Raw genomic sequence first — 14,447 nt, forward strand, 5'->3', positions numbered from 1 at the left:
AGCTACCCTGCAATCCAGCAACTGCACTACTAGATATCTACCCAAGGGATACAAAAATACTGATTCAAAGGAGTGTGTGCACCCTGATGTTTACAGCAGCATTATGAACAATAGCCAAACTATGGAAAGAGCCCAAATGTCCATCAACTGATGGATGGATAAAGATGTGGGGGGTGTGTGTGTGTGTGTGTGTGTGTGTGTGTGTGTGTGTGTATACACACACACTGGAATACTATTCATTGATTAAAAAGAATGAAATCTTGCCATTTGCAATCATGTGGATAGAGTTTGAGTGTATTATGCTAAGAGAAATATGCCAGTCAGAGAAAGACAAATACCACATGATTTCACTCATCTGTGGAATTTAAGAAACAAACTATGAACACGGGGCAGGGGAGAAGAGAGAAGGAAACAAAGCACAAGAGACTCTTAAAGACATAGAACAGAGAGATGACGGAGGGAGGTGGTGGGGGGTGGGCTAGATGGGTGATGTGTGCTTGGGAGGACACATGTTATGAGCACTGGGTACTGTATGAAAGTGATGGGTCACTGAATTCTACTCCTGAAACTGATATTGCACTACACGTTAATTAACTAGAATTTAAATACAAATTTTAAAAGAAAAAAAGAGAAGTTACTCTGGGATTTGAGCGGGTAAGAACAGGTGGAATGACAGAAGAGCTTTGCATTGGCTCAAGAGTGAGGTGACAGTGGCTTGAGTTGGCCAGGTGGAGATGGTACTAGAGGGCCCAAGGTAATCTCTTAGAGGGAGAGCTGCCCAGATGGGCTCAGTGAGAAGCCAGCACCCTCCTCACGGTTGTGAGGTTCAAGAGCGACTAGAGTGCACAGTGTGAGCACTGCCGTCATGACCCAGGGGTGAATTCTCTGAACCAGACACAGGGCTCCAGATGCAGCCTCACCCTCCTGGGAAGGTAATATCTGTGTCCAGGAGCTGCCCATCCTTGGGAGCCCACTTAGGCCCACTTCTTAACAACAGAGTAACAACCAACAACAGCCACAGTAAAACTGAGCACATCTGAGTACTTCAGGCACAGGATCTCTAGCCCTCACATCCACTTTTGAAGGTGAATATTATTATCCTTATGATCATGAGACAGCAACTCAAAATTGAACAACTTGTCCCAAGTTGAAGCCACTCAAGTAGTAAATGGGTTGCAACCTAGGCTGGCTGGTCTCCAAACGCATGTCCTCTCCCTGGACCATGTGGCCTCTCCTGTGAAGTCTTCTGTGACCACTCCTCTCTGAAATGGGCAGGAAATCCTATTGGAACACTTAGAACTTCAAAATGTTTACCTTGTTTCTATAATTGAGATAAAGAACTAAAAAAAAAATTGTGAGGGACCCAGGAGTTATGAAACATTTAAAAATTCAACGTATTTCCATGCCCATGTATAATTCCTATACCTCACAACTTTATCACTATGATTCATACTGTTGTTTCTGGTTTTTATACGAGGTTAATTCCCTAAAGGTGTATTTTCAGATTTGGGGCGACCACAGTGGACAGCTATAGTCAATGCCATTTGCCCAGCAGGGGGCGCGCAATTCTTTTGAGAAAGTCTGAATCGCAGGCAGGTCTTGGTAAACTAGGCTGAAGACGCTGCATACATGTGGTGTTTTACTTGGAAGTGGTTCTGCAGGTCTTGGTTGCCCAACATGCTGGGTAGAGGTTTGTGTGAATCCCCAGGATTCCGGGCAGCCACCCTGGAACCAGGCAGCTCACTTAGTGGGCTCCTCACTTGTGCTTTGCGGGGAGCCAAATGAGGGCACCTGGAAGGTGAGGGCAGTTCAGAACTTTGATTACAGAAACAGGTAGCCAGAATCAGGAATTGTGCCAGCCTGCAGCCCCAACCCCTATTCATAGTCAGGCCTGGGGACTTTCATTAAGCTATTTCCCAGCTCTCTGTGTTAAATTATTTGGAGAATTTAGGCATCATTCTAGAATGATACATTAGTTTCTAGAAAGACTCCTTTCCATAGGTGCCTGTCCTGATTTGGCCTTGTATTATGCACAGTTAAATCTGTTCTCCAGGGGCGCCTGGGTGGCTCAGTCGGTTAAGGGTCCATCTTTGGCTCAGGTGATGATCTCACTGTTCGTGGGTTCAAGCCCCGCGTCAGGCTCTGTGCTGACAGCTAGCTCAGAGCCTGGAGCCTGCTTCAGATTCTGTGTCTCCCTCTCTCTCTGACCCTCCCCTGCTCGCGCTGTCTCTGTCTCTCAAAAATAAATAAAAAACATTAAAAAAAATCCGTTCTCCAGTTCCTTGCCATGCTACACCCTGTCAGTGAGCTCCTATAGAAAGTAGTGGAAGGAGGGGATGTGGCTGGCATGGGAAGACAACTGGATGGTCTCCTGAGAAGACTTCACATCTTGTGGGCCTGGCCTCTGCACTGGGGACAACCAGGACCCACGTCATGGACATGCAAACTGCATGGCAACACAGGGCTCACACTCAGAAGAGCCTGCTGGGGTTTTCTTGAGATTCTTAACAAATGTTGAAAAAGGGGCCTCAATTTACATAGATGGTCCTTAAAACTATGGCAGCCATCAATAGGGGTTCCATGTTGGACAGTGACCAATGGACCCAGCAAATGCCCTTACCTTGTAAATGAGAATTCAAGACACCAACTATGTGCCTTTGGACTATCAGAAAAGTAGGCTCGTCCAGGAGAAGCCATGGGAGAAGAGCTGGGCAGACCTCCAGGCATCCTGAAAGCTGGTCCTGTTCCTCATGAAAACCTGTAGACCCATTGCTGAAATTGTTTCCTGAGCTTGACTAAGTCCTCTGTCATTGTTGCCACCCAAAAGCTAGCCCATCCTACCCATGGGGTAAGGGGGTGGCTAGAGAAGCACTAAAAGTACAAAAAGAAAGGCTTTGTTGAGAGAACTTGAAGCAAGGTTATCACCCAATCCCAGGACATGTCTGTGCCTAAATCTCATCTGGCTTTTAGCCAACTACTATATGAACTTACACTCCATTGCCCTAGGTATAGCAGTGCTGCTGTCTCAGAATAGAGCCCCTGACTAAAATAAGACACGAGAGCACAATTACAGAGCTGAGAACAATGGTCAACACATGATCCTGAAGGGTTTCTGCCTGGGTTTTTATTTCAATTTACCTTATCGTGTTGAACCATACTAAAAAGCTGTTTGGGCCACTTAGGTGGCTAGGTGGTTAAGGAGCCAACTCTTGATTTGGGCTCAGATCATGATCTCAAAGTTTCTAAGATGGAGCCCCATGTTGGGCTCGGTGCTGACAGCACAGAGCCTGCCTGGGATTCTCTCTCTCTCTGTCCCTTCACCCCCTCTCAAACAAATAAATTAAAAAAAAAAGAAAGAAAGAAAGAAAAAGCTGTTTTTATAGGTCAAAAATTAGGCACAATTTCCTGTTTTTTAGCTAATTTTATTCTGACCTAGAGCCAGTTGCACACGTATACACATATACACACACAACACACACTGGATATGATAAGGAGAGGCAGGAGCTGGCAAAGGGTGGAGAATCTGAAAACAACCAAGTGACTCCAAAGGAAGTGAGGGTGGTTGATGTATAAACCCATCCCAGTTACTCCATGCCTTCCCTGGTGACTCAGATCCCCTTTATCCTGGGGCCACCACCCAAGGGCAAAGGGGGTTTTCCTCCACCCACGCCATGATCTCCCTTCCACTCTCCTGGCATCTCTGCCCATGCTTCCTGCCCTGTCCTCTCAGTCTCAAGCAGTCTGCCTGCCCCCACCACCAAGCACACAGACTGGTACTCACTCTCATTGGCACATGGTCTAACTATGAGGGACTTCTTGAGGAAGAGAGAGGAGGCAGCATCCCTGCCTCTCTGCAGGGGGGACGCCCTACTCCTGACATCAGCTAGGACCCCAGATGGCCTCCCCCAGCTCATCCCAGACACATGGGGACGTGGGATGTCGTGGGGAGGCCCTTCTCTCCAGCCTCATCCTCCTGGCTCTTGTGTTCCCTTCTGCTCTCCTTCCAGTTTCTCTGGCTCTCAGCTTTCAGGGCTCTGTAGATGGTGAGAGCTACCCCTCCCCCTCCGCTTAGGACTCCTGCTCCCCCAAGGCTGCCGTCTGGGAGCTGAGGTGCTCATGAGTCTGAATTCTCAGCCCAGGAGGACAGGGAGCAGTGGCTCCAGCTGTATACAAGAAAAATGACCCCAGGCTGGGTTGCAGAGCCCATGGACTGCTACCTGCCTCTCTCACCCGTTCTCCGCTCCCTCTCAGTCAACCAAGAAGGCAAGACTCCTCTGTGCATGTTTCTATTCCTCTCTTTCTTGCTGTTTGGCTCTTACTTAAGCACTTATCTAAACATCGTCCTCTACAGTAGACTTCTTTCATGCTGCAAATACCATTAGAGTAGAACACATATTAAGCTTGCACCTTGTGTATTTTACACAAGCTACTTATTTGATATGACTTGTAAGTAAACCACATACTGGCCGCTGCAAAATATAACAGCTTAGAGTACAGGCTTTGGAGGCAGAAAAATCTAGGTTTGGAACCCGGCATAGCATGTACCAGCTACCCGTTCCCAAGCAAGTCATTTACCTTCCTGAACCTGTTTTTGGATTGGAAATAGGGTTGACAATACTGCTCCCATGATAGGCTTATTGAGGTACCAAATGAGCCAACACAAGTAAAGCACTCAGAACCATTTCTGGCCTATAGTAAGCAGTTGTAAAATATTAGCTATTGTTGGTTTTCAATATAATAAAATACTTAAGCATTTCAAAGGAATTCTACATTGATATACTTAAAAATTTTTTTTACATTTATTTATTATTGAGAGACAGAGAGATGGAGGAGGGGAAGAGAGACAGGGAGACACAGAATCTGAAGCAGGCTCCAGGCTCTGAGCTGTCAGCAGAGAGCCTGATGCGGGGCCTGAACCCATGAACCATGAGATCATGACCTGAGCCGAAGCTGGATGCTCTACCAACTGAACCACCCAAGTGCTCCTCTACATTGATATTCTGAAGTTAAGCAAAGAATAATTTTATTGTGTAAATAATCATTCCCAAAATAGTCCTCAGGAATTAAAAATTTTCCATGGTAGGAATAGCAGTCACTAAGGAGGTAGAAAATCTAGATTCAGGTTCTAGCTCCATCACTTACTGTGTGTCAGCCTCTCTAAGCCTACATCACAGGGGTCAGGAGTAAAATAAGTACAGTGCACTCAAAACTGTTGTGTAGTTATAAAACTATATAGTTAAGTTAGATCTCATAATTTATTTACTCTGTAAATTTTTAATTGAACTCAAACTCATGTTTCATGCAACCCCTTAATGTTAATTTAAATATAATACATGTGCATGTGGACATATCTGTATGTGAATTTGCATAAACATGTTTTTAAAAGTCTGGAAGGAAAGGCAGCCAATTATTGGCAGTCACTGTGTCTAAGGACAAGGTCAGACTGACCAAGAAGGAAATTGTCATATCTTACATTATCTCCTGAAAAAGTGGTGAGATTATGGGTAATCTTAAAAAAACAATAATGTAGATATTGTGAAAATCAGATAGCATTATTTAAAAAAATATTCTCACTGATTTTGAATACATATCTGGGGTATGTGTTAAAACTTGCATCAGCATTCAGTAACTTTCATTCTGCTGACATTCCTCAGGAGTGCCAGCTCTGTGCAAAGCACTCTGGGAGATGCCAAGCTGGATCCGATGTGGGAGTCTACCTGAGATTACAACATATTAAACCAGATAAAACACTTATGCCAAGGGCGGTAATCTAAGAAGAAAGTGGTCAGTGTGCCTGGTGCACTCTAAGTGCTCACTAAATACTTACTAGATAGATGGACAAGTGGATGGATGGATGGATGGGTGGGTGGGTGGATGGATAAATAGATGTAGAAAAAAATACCTTGGAAGAGGGGAATCAAAAGAGGAATAATCAGGGCCCTTGGCTGACTCAGTCAGTAAAGCATTCAACTCTTGATCTTGGGGTTTGAGCTCCCCCATTAGGTAGGGATTATATTTTTAAAAAAGGAAAAGGAGAAATCTACAGCTATGGGGACTTAGGAAAGCTTTGGAAAGGACAGCCTTTGAAAGGCCAGATTTAGACAGCTAGAGATGGGAGGCAGAGTTGGCAAAGGGCCTTATGGTAATGATATCCTGTCATTTCTGTTTCAATCCCAGTGTTTCCCTCCCTCTTTTCCTTCCTTCTCACTGAGAGTAGAGCTGGTATGTTTGGAAACAGGTGGGAGGTTTTCTTGGCCGTCACAATGACTGGGATGATGGGGAAGTAGGTGTCAGAGAACACTAATGCATTGAGTAGTATGTTGGCCAGGGCTGTTAAATATAATGCAGTAAGGAATTGTGATACCAATGGTGATCACACTGAGAAATACCAGTAGGTAAGAGAAGCATCATAAAGAAAGTATTACAATGTCACAAAGGAAGTGCTGACAAATCTATCTACACATGTTTTCTGTTTTTGTCAGCCAAATTAAATCATATGACCTCCCTTCTAGGGAAGAAGCAGGGAAATCATACTGGAAAGGCCCATGGGGGTTACTGAACAGATCACCTCTTAACAGAGATTAGACCTTAGTCTTGAGGAAAAGGAGACACAATCAAGGTTTTTGACTAGAGGAATGATCTTGTCACATCTGTGCTTTAGGAAATGCCAACCCCTATTTTTAAAGAGGACTAAAACGTGAAGTGATAACAAGTTAATTTTTTTAAAGTTTTACCCTGCCTCGTTCTGCATCAGAAAAATCTAAAAGCTCATTTGATATTTTACAAACCTCCAAATTTCAAGTATGATCAAATAAATTTACTCAACAAATTATGCTGGGATAATCTGGGTCAACAAAAACAAAACTAAGAGAGAGCGCTACCTCAAGCCACGTATTCAAGAGGGTTTAAAGAATTAAACCTAAAAAAATTTAAAGATGTGAGGAGGAAATGTAGTTGAATGTGTTAGGAATCTTCAGGTAGGGAAGGCTTTCAAAGTAAAAACCAAAGAACCATAAAGTACAAAAACAGAGAAGCTCAAGATTTCTACATAACAAAAGAGGCAAAAGAGTAGAAGCTGGTTGTAACATACGTAACAGACAAAAGATTCTTTTCCAGATAACCTACAAAGCTTCTAGAAGTTAATAAGAAAAAGATGAAAAATGGGCAATCGGTATAAACAGGCAATTCACACACACAAAAAGATATAAAACATGAAGATAGGTTTATGGCTGATATTTCAGATTGATTCATTCAACTCCATGCCTACTACCTTGTAGCCTGCTGCATGCTGGAGCCTAAAAAGCTAATGCCTACAATTCCGAGGCTCCCTTAGAACTGAGCTTCTGTATGTAACCAGCCTTTCCCAGGGCAGAAGTACCCTCAAGAGATGGACTGCCTCCTGCGACACGCAGGGTTAAGGGAGGTGCTTATTTTTTGTTTGGTTTGCTTTGTTTTGTTTTGTTTTTTTTCCCTGCATCAACAAAACAGCACTCTCACTGTCTAAATGTAGTCTCCAACTCCATAGGTGCTGCGGACAGGGTGTAAGGTATCCACAGTGCAGCTGAGGCAGCGAGGTCCTGGACACCAGGTATGTCTGAGGCCTCCAGGCTTCTAGATTATCAAGTCGGCAGTTGAGGCACAGCCTCCTGAATCCCCAGTTTCCTGGCCATGGCAGAAGAGGCTCCTCTGGCAGGTGGGTCCTGAGCTGGATTTCTGGGAGTCAGTCCTATTTTTTCATCTGATCTCACAAATTGTAAGCACCCGATTCCATATTTTAAATCAAGCAGCTCCCCTATTCTCTTTCTACTGATTTTCCTACATAAACTAAGCAGAGTGTCTACTGTCATCTACAGCTGAACTCTGACACAATGGTCAGCTTTATTAAAAATCAAAGAAATGCAAACTAAACCCACAGTGAAATGATTTCTCATTGATCAGAATGCAAATAATTACAAAGGTGGATAGGGGTGCCTGGGTGGCTCAGTTGGTTAGGCGTCCAACTTCAATTCAGGTCATGATCTTGCCGTTCATGCGTCAAGCCCGGCATGGGGCTCTGTGCTGACGGATCATAGTCTGGATCCTGATTTGGATGTGTCACCCTCTTTTTCTGCCCCTCCTCCACTCACACTCTGTCTCTCTCTCAAAAATAAAACAAAACAAAACAAAAGAAAAAACAAAGATAAAATTCAGTGTAAGAGGGTAAGAGGAAATAGGCTCTATTTTAGAGCTTGTGTATGTCGTTGCAACCATTTTAAAGAGCAGTTTGGGGCGCCTGGGTGGCTCAGTCGGTTAAGCAGCTGGCTTCGGCTCAGGTCATGATTTCACGGTTCATGGGTTCAAACCCCGCATCGGGCTCTGTGCTGACAGCTAGCTCAGAGCCTGGAGGCTGCTTCAGTTTCTGTGTCTCCCTCTCTCTCTGACCCTCCCCTGCTCATGCTGTCTCTCTCTGTCTCTCAAAAATAAATAAAAGACATTAAAAAATTAAAAAAATATATATATAAAAATTAAAGAGCAGTTTGGCAGAAGCTACCCAAATATAAAGTATGCATCATAAGAAACACAGCTAGGGCATCAAACCTCTAGGCATGGGCTGTAGAGAAATACTGTTAAGTGTCCTCAAAAACACATTTTCCACAGATATTAACTGCATCATTGTGAGTAATGGAAAGACAGTAACAACTAGCTGGATTGTCCATCAAGAGGAACAGTTAAGAAAATTATTGTATAGCCATTCTTTGGAACGCTCTGCAGCAGTTAAAGAATGAGGCTGAGCTCCAAGCACTAATATGGAAAGATCCCAGACATATTTCCAAGTGAAAAATAAATGGCAAAACAGCACGAATAGTATGATCTCATTTATGTTTAAAAATACATATAACAGAATGTGTTTCTATTTAAACATGCATATATCTGCATAAACACAGCCAAAGGTCAGGAAGGACACCAACCAAGCTACCCTGTGGTGTGAGGGAGGAGGATGGAGGAGGGGCTTGGGTAGGATTTGTGCCTTCTATCTATACTAGTTCAATGTCTGAATACTTACAGTAGGAATGTATTCTATTAGAATGTCATATAGTATGACCTCTTATATATTAATACGCAAATTAAGAGGTTATACAATGCTGTAGGGGCAAACTTCCAACTCTCAAATGCCTAAGCAAAAGATATATAGAGATTGATTGATCTGTCTGCTATCCACCTATCATCTATTTATCTAGAAAGAGAGAAAGCAAATATCACAGAATGTAATGCATTGAATCTAAGTGAAGCAATATGGGTATTCACTGCACTCTTCTTTCAACTTTTCCATTTTAAAACTTTTTTATCATATAAAGTTGGAAATAAAAATGCATCAAACATACATCCTTGGACCCATACACACGTTTTCTGTGCAAGCAGATTTTTTTGAGGTGGGGGCAAAGCCTGTGCCTTGCCCAGCTGCTAAAACAGCAAACAGCATCGGCAGTCCTTCCCCATGACTTCTTAGAGCAAGTGTGCCTCACTTCTGAAGCCAGTGTCCTGAGTAATGTTCAGAGGCCTCCGTGGGCATGACTGGGATGGCCAGCAGGCCCCTACCCAGTCCCTCTGCAGGCACAGTCAGGGCCAGGACCTGGTGGCGAGCAGGGACCTAGCTGGCTCTCTAGGGGCCTGCAGAGCTCATGACCAAGGGCACCTTTAATATCCAATACCCCACCCCCCCCACACACATACACACATACACACACAAGTGCATACTTATGAAGCCCTATGAAAGGTGAAGTGGCCGTTTGTAGAAGGGGACCAGGGGGCTCTGAAAAGATTCCATTCATTTGAGCTGCTGTACTCAAGACCCCCCATTCAGTCCTCATCCTGGTGTTTATTTTTGACATAACAGTGTGAGGAGAATGGGGAAAAAAGGAATTGCAAAAAAAGGAACTGGAATTTTAATGAGAACCATCTGGAGTGTTTGCCAAGGGTGCAATGTTTGGGACAAGAAAGTAATTCCTCAGCCTAAATGAAGAAAAAGAAACGGAGTAAATTGTTAATGTTGTGCTTACCCCCAAACTGTTGCTGAAAGAACCACCTAGAACGCAGGGACACGCACATCACACAGGATAGGGGCTGCGACAGGGCTGCGGAGGGACGCAGGGGGCAGGGAGGAGGAATGTTTCTCCTCCGCCAAGGAGACTTTGAGGGATGGGTTGTGGTGGGCCCTGGGCCAGCGCCTGGAATCTGGGTAACCATGGAAACGGGCCCGCGGGTGACAACAAACACGGGGATGGAATTTCAGCGTTTGCAGCCAGGCCACGGAGGAATGGGAAAGTTCGGGAAAGTTTTTTTGTTTGTTTTTAAGCCGTTGGAATCGAGGAAGGCACAGGAGGAAGCCGCAGTGTTTCAAATACATGGCTCCCTTTGCGGTACCCGGCTGAGTCCCAGGAAGCCAGATTCTCTGGGGGGCTCTATTTCCACTTTTTTCTTTCCATTTGTTTATAACCCACCGCATTCCACCAAGGATTCCGTGGGGTGAAAGCCGCTCCTGAGGGGGCTCGGTGCACAGCCAGATCCCGGTCTTTTCTCCAGCATAATCCCATACCTTGAGGATAGCCACCCTCTGTGGGGATTTATTTGGATGTATCCCCAAAACAGCTCTGTGGCCAGGAAAGCCAGATCCCCACCTCACAGATGGGGAAATGAAATTCTGAGAGCCAGATCTCCTAGAAACAGAGGAGCTTTCTGCCCGGCCCCAGCCCATCTTCCTCACACCATGCCACTGTACCTGTAATCTTTATTCTGGAAACAAATGAGTAATTGTGGTAGTCCACATTTATGAAGAAGACAAGGAGAGCCTCCTACATTGATCGGTGTGCAAATGCCACCTAACCGTGCAGCTGCAGCGGCAGGCCTTGACTGAATGGGAAAAGATTTCTATTATGGAAGGAAGGAATTTTTTGTTACTGGGCTGAAAAATTAAAGAACCATGGACTCTAGAATTTTCTTGTCTGAGGTATTTAGAAACAGAATGGCTGGCATCAGACATTGGGCAGATCAGGGCCTGGGAACCATAGACATCCACTACAGACTCCTTGCTTTGCAGATGGGGAAACCAAGGCAGAATCAGCCACTGGTCCCCACATCCAGTACAAGATTCTTTTCTTGATAGCACATCCCAGGAGCCCCCAAACAAGCCCACAGTAGACCCTCAGAATCCACAGGTAGGTTTCAGCGAAACAGTATGAATGAGCAGGATTAAAACAGGAGTTAAAAACAATCGTTACAGAACAGAAGATTATTAAATCTGGGATTAGACTCGGGGTGCAGGGATGAGTAGAGAGGGGGAATAGGCGTAATGGATCGATGTTCTGAAAAACCAAGATCCATACAGGGCAAAATCCATTTGAGTTTTGCTGTTATGACCATCATTAGTTAAGGAGCCTATGCTCTGAAAAGAGAGACTCAACAGTTAAGAATTTAGCAAAGATAGTTTTAAATCAGCCGAGTTGCATAACTTTATAACGGTTTCAAGAAATCATCTTGAAAGTTCATTTGCAAAAAATGCCTCTGAATAAGCCAACAGGAAATAAAGAAGTGCAAAGAATTTCTGAAAAAGAGTGGTTTTATTTGTTTTTAAAGTGAAAAAAAGATGTTTTAAGGAAAAAGGAAGCCCTGACCCACATAAAGATAGGGTTTCAGTCACACTAATTGGAGAGCAAGAGGAGAAAAGAGGAGAAAGTGGATGCCTCAGCAGTGGAGTGAGTGCCCAGGCCCTTGAGGGCTTTGTGTGGGCTGCTGAGAACAGCTACAGTCCCTGAAAAATGGGCTCCCAAAACAGAGCCAGTTTGACACTAAAAAAGAAATTTCATTCACTGAAAAATAACCAATCTGCATGAGGCTCTCCACAGCCCTGTTGAAGTTTACAGAGGAGTTTAACAATCGCTTCAGTGCTTAACAATATGGGAGTACCTGCTATTTTTCTGAAGTCAGTGATTTTCCTGAAAGCTCTGCTTTGTCACTTTTTATCCTAAAAAGCTCTATTTCTCTTATGCAGTCACTAAAAATGAGAGAGAGTGTGTCATTTTTTTTTCTTAGTAAAAGGTTTTGACAACTTACTCTATGCCAAGCCCTGAATACAGCACTGTTATCATATCAGATTATTATTGCCTCTTGGACTTACTACCATTTCTGAGTTTTTAATATTAAAATGCAGAGTCCACTGTGAATCTATGAGCCTCCTATAAAATGTTGAGAGTTTTCCATCTTCAAATACTATAAGCACTATACAAGTTTAAAGAGGCCAGTGCTCATTCCTAATGAGAATCTTCTGCTTATGATTCATGGATTAAACCCCTATAAATGGCTTTATGTACATGCCCAAAGTATGTGGGTCCACACGACATCTGAGAGTATTCACGTAAGTATGTATCTGCTCGTGAGAAAGTGTGTGTGGGAGGAAAGGAAGGAAAGAGTAGAAACTGTTTTCATTTTTTTTAAGTTTTAACATTTATTCATTTTTGAGAGACAGAGAGATGCAGAGTGTGAGCAGGGGAGGGGCAAAGAGAGAGGGAGAGAGTTGTCAGCACAGAACCCGATGCAGGCCTCAAACCCAAGAACTGTGAGATCATGACCTGAGCTGAAGTCAGACGCTTAACTGACTAAGCCATCCAGTACCCCATATTTTTAAATTTTTTATTTTTCATCTATTTTTATTTATTTTGAGAGAGAGAGTGCACACGCATGCACTCCACACTGTCAGCATATAGCCCAATGTGGGGCTTGATACCATGAACAGCAAGACCATGACCTGTGACAAAACCAAGAGTTGAACACTTAACCAACCTAGCCACCCAGGCACCCCCAAACTGTTCTCATTTTAAAAAGCTAGAGGGACAAGCAAAACCTCTCATACACATCTTATATTTCTTAAGAGAAGTAAGTGTAGCTCTCTCTTCCAGCCATCGAAGATGCCAAAAGGAAAAGCAGGTAAGGGGAAGAGGGTGGCCCCGGCCCCTGCTGTGGTGAAGAAGCAAGAGGCCAAGAAGGTGTCAATCTTTTTTTAAAAAAAGCCCAAGAATTTTGGCATCGGACAGGACATCCAGCCCAAAAGGGACTTCACCCACCTTGTCAAATGGCCCCATTACACTGGACTGCAGAGGCAAAGGGCTATTCCCTATAAATGTGTGAAAGTGCGTCCCACAATTAACCAGTCTGCCCAGACCTTAGATCGCCAAACAGCTACCCCACTGCTTAAGCTGGCCCACAAGTACCAACCAGAGACAAAGCAAGAGAAGCAGAGATCATTGGCCCAGGCTGAGAAGAAAGCTGCTGGCAAAGGGGATGTCCCCATTAAGAGGCCACCTGTCCTTCAAGCTGGGGTTAATACTGTTACCACCTTAGCGGACAGCAAGAAGGCTCAGCTGGTAGTGACTGCACATGCTGTGGATCCCGTTGAGCTGGGGTTGTCTTCCTGGCTGCCCTGTGTTGTAAGATGGGGTTCCCTACTGCATCATCAAGGGGAAGGCCAGGATGGGGCGTCTGGTCCACAGGAAGACCTGTCACCTTCACAAGGTTAACTTGAAAGACAAAGGATCTCTGGCTGAGCTGGTAGAAGCTATCAGGACCAATGATAATGACAGACATGATGAGATCCATCATCACTGGGAAGGCAATGCCCTGGGTCCAAAGTCGGTGCTCACATTGCCAAAGGGAAAGGCAGCAGCTAAAGAACAAGCCACCAAACTGGGCTAAGTGGATGCTGTTGAGTTTTCTGTACATAAAAGTAATTAAAAGTCCTCTTTCAAAAAAAAGTGAGTATATAGGGCATAATGTGGGAGAAGCCAATGCATTCCCAAATTATCATTCCTTTAGCCCTTGAAAACATTACTCTTCAATGGGAAACCACGGGCTGCTGTTTTCAGTAATAATCACACTTTTTTTTTTTAATTTCAGTGATTTTTTAAAAACCTTTTTAAAAATCACTTTTATCCTTTTATTTAAGAAAAACGTTTTATCCTTTTATAAAAATCTTTATTAAAAACCCTTTATTGGGGCGTTTGGGTGGCTTAGTTGGTTGAATGTCCAATTTCGGCTCAGATCATGACCTCATGACTTGTGAGTTCGAGCCCCTCGTCAGGTTTTGTGCTGACAGCTCAGAGACTGGCGCCTCCTTTGGATTCTGTCTCCATCTCTCTGCCCCTCCCCTACTCACACTCTGTCTCACTCAAATATAAATAAACATTTAAAAAAGCAAAATAAAAATCTTTTATTATTAAGGCACTCGGTACTTCAGGGGTTCTTACACCGAGAGAAAGGGCCCCCTGCTGTGGGCATGTGTTCTCCACACCATTACATCACACAGTGCTAGCCTGGGCTGAAAAGGCCTTAGACAAGATCATCTCAGCCCAGGTGCCCAAATATTTGTCATGAGAAAGTGTTTTCTGGGCAAGGCGTCCCTTTCTGACCAACTCCAGACT

At 44.1% G+C, this 14,447-nt stretch overlaps 1 long non-coding RNA gene and 1 pseudogene across 1 annotated transcript; one reads left to right on the forward strand and one right to left on the reverse strand.

Annotated features, from left to right (window-relative positions):
• Positions 1-1,058: 1,058 nt before the first annotated feature.
• Positions 1,059-10,200, reverse strand: LOC115292922. Its single transcript, XR_003909236.1, has 3 exons — positions 10,038-10,200; positions 2,621-2,758; positions 1,059-1,262 (listed from the first exon to the last, which is right to left on the reverse strand). It is a non-coding gene; the product is annotated as an uncharacterized LOC115292922 (long non-coding RNA).
• Positions 10,201-12,932: 2,732 nt separating this feature from the next.
• LOC115292834 lies at positions 12,933-13,722 on the forward strand (annotated as a pseudogene).
• Positions 13,723-14,447: the final 725 nt, after the last annotated feature.

The sequence above is a fragment of the Suricata suricatta genome, chromosome 5 (genome assembly GCF_006229205.1).
Source record: "Suricata suricatta isolate VVHF042 chromosome 5, meerkat_22Aug2017_6uvM2_HiC, whole genome shotgun sequence".
Taxonomy (NCBI): domain Eukaryota; kingdom Metazoa; phylum Chordata; class Mammalia; order Carnivora; family Herpestidae; genus Suricata; species Suricata suricatta.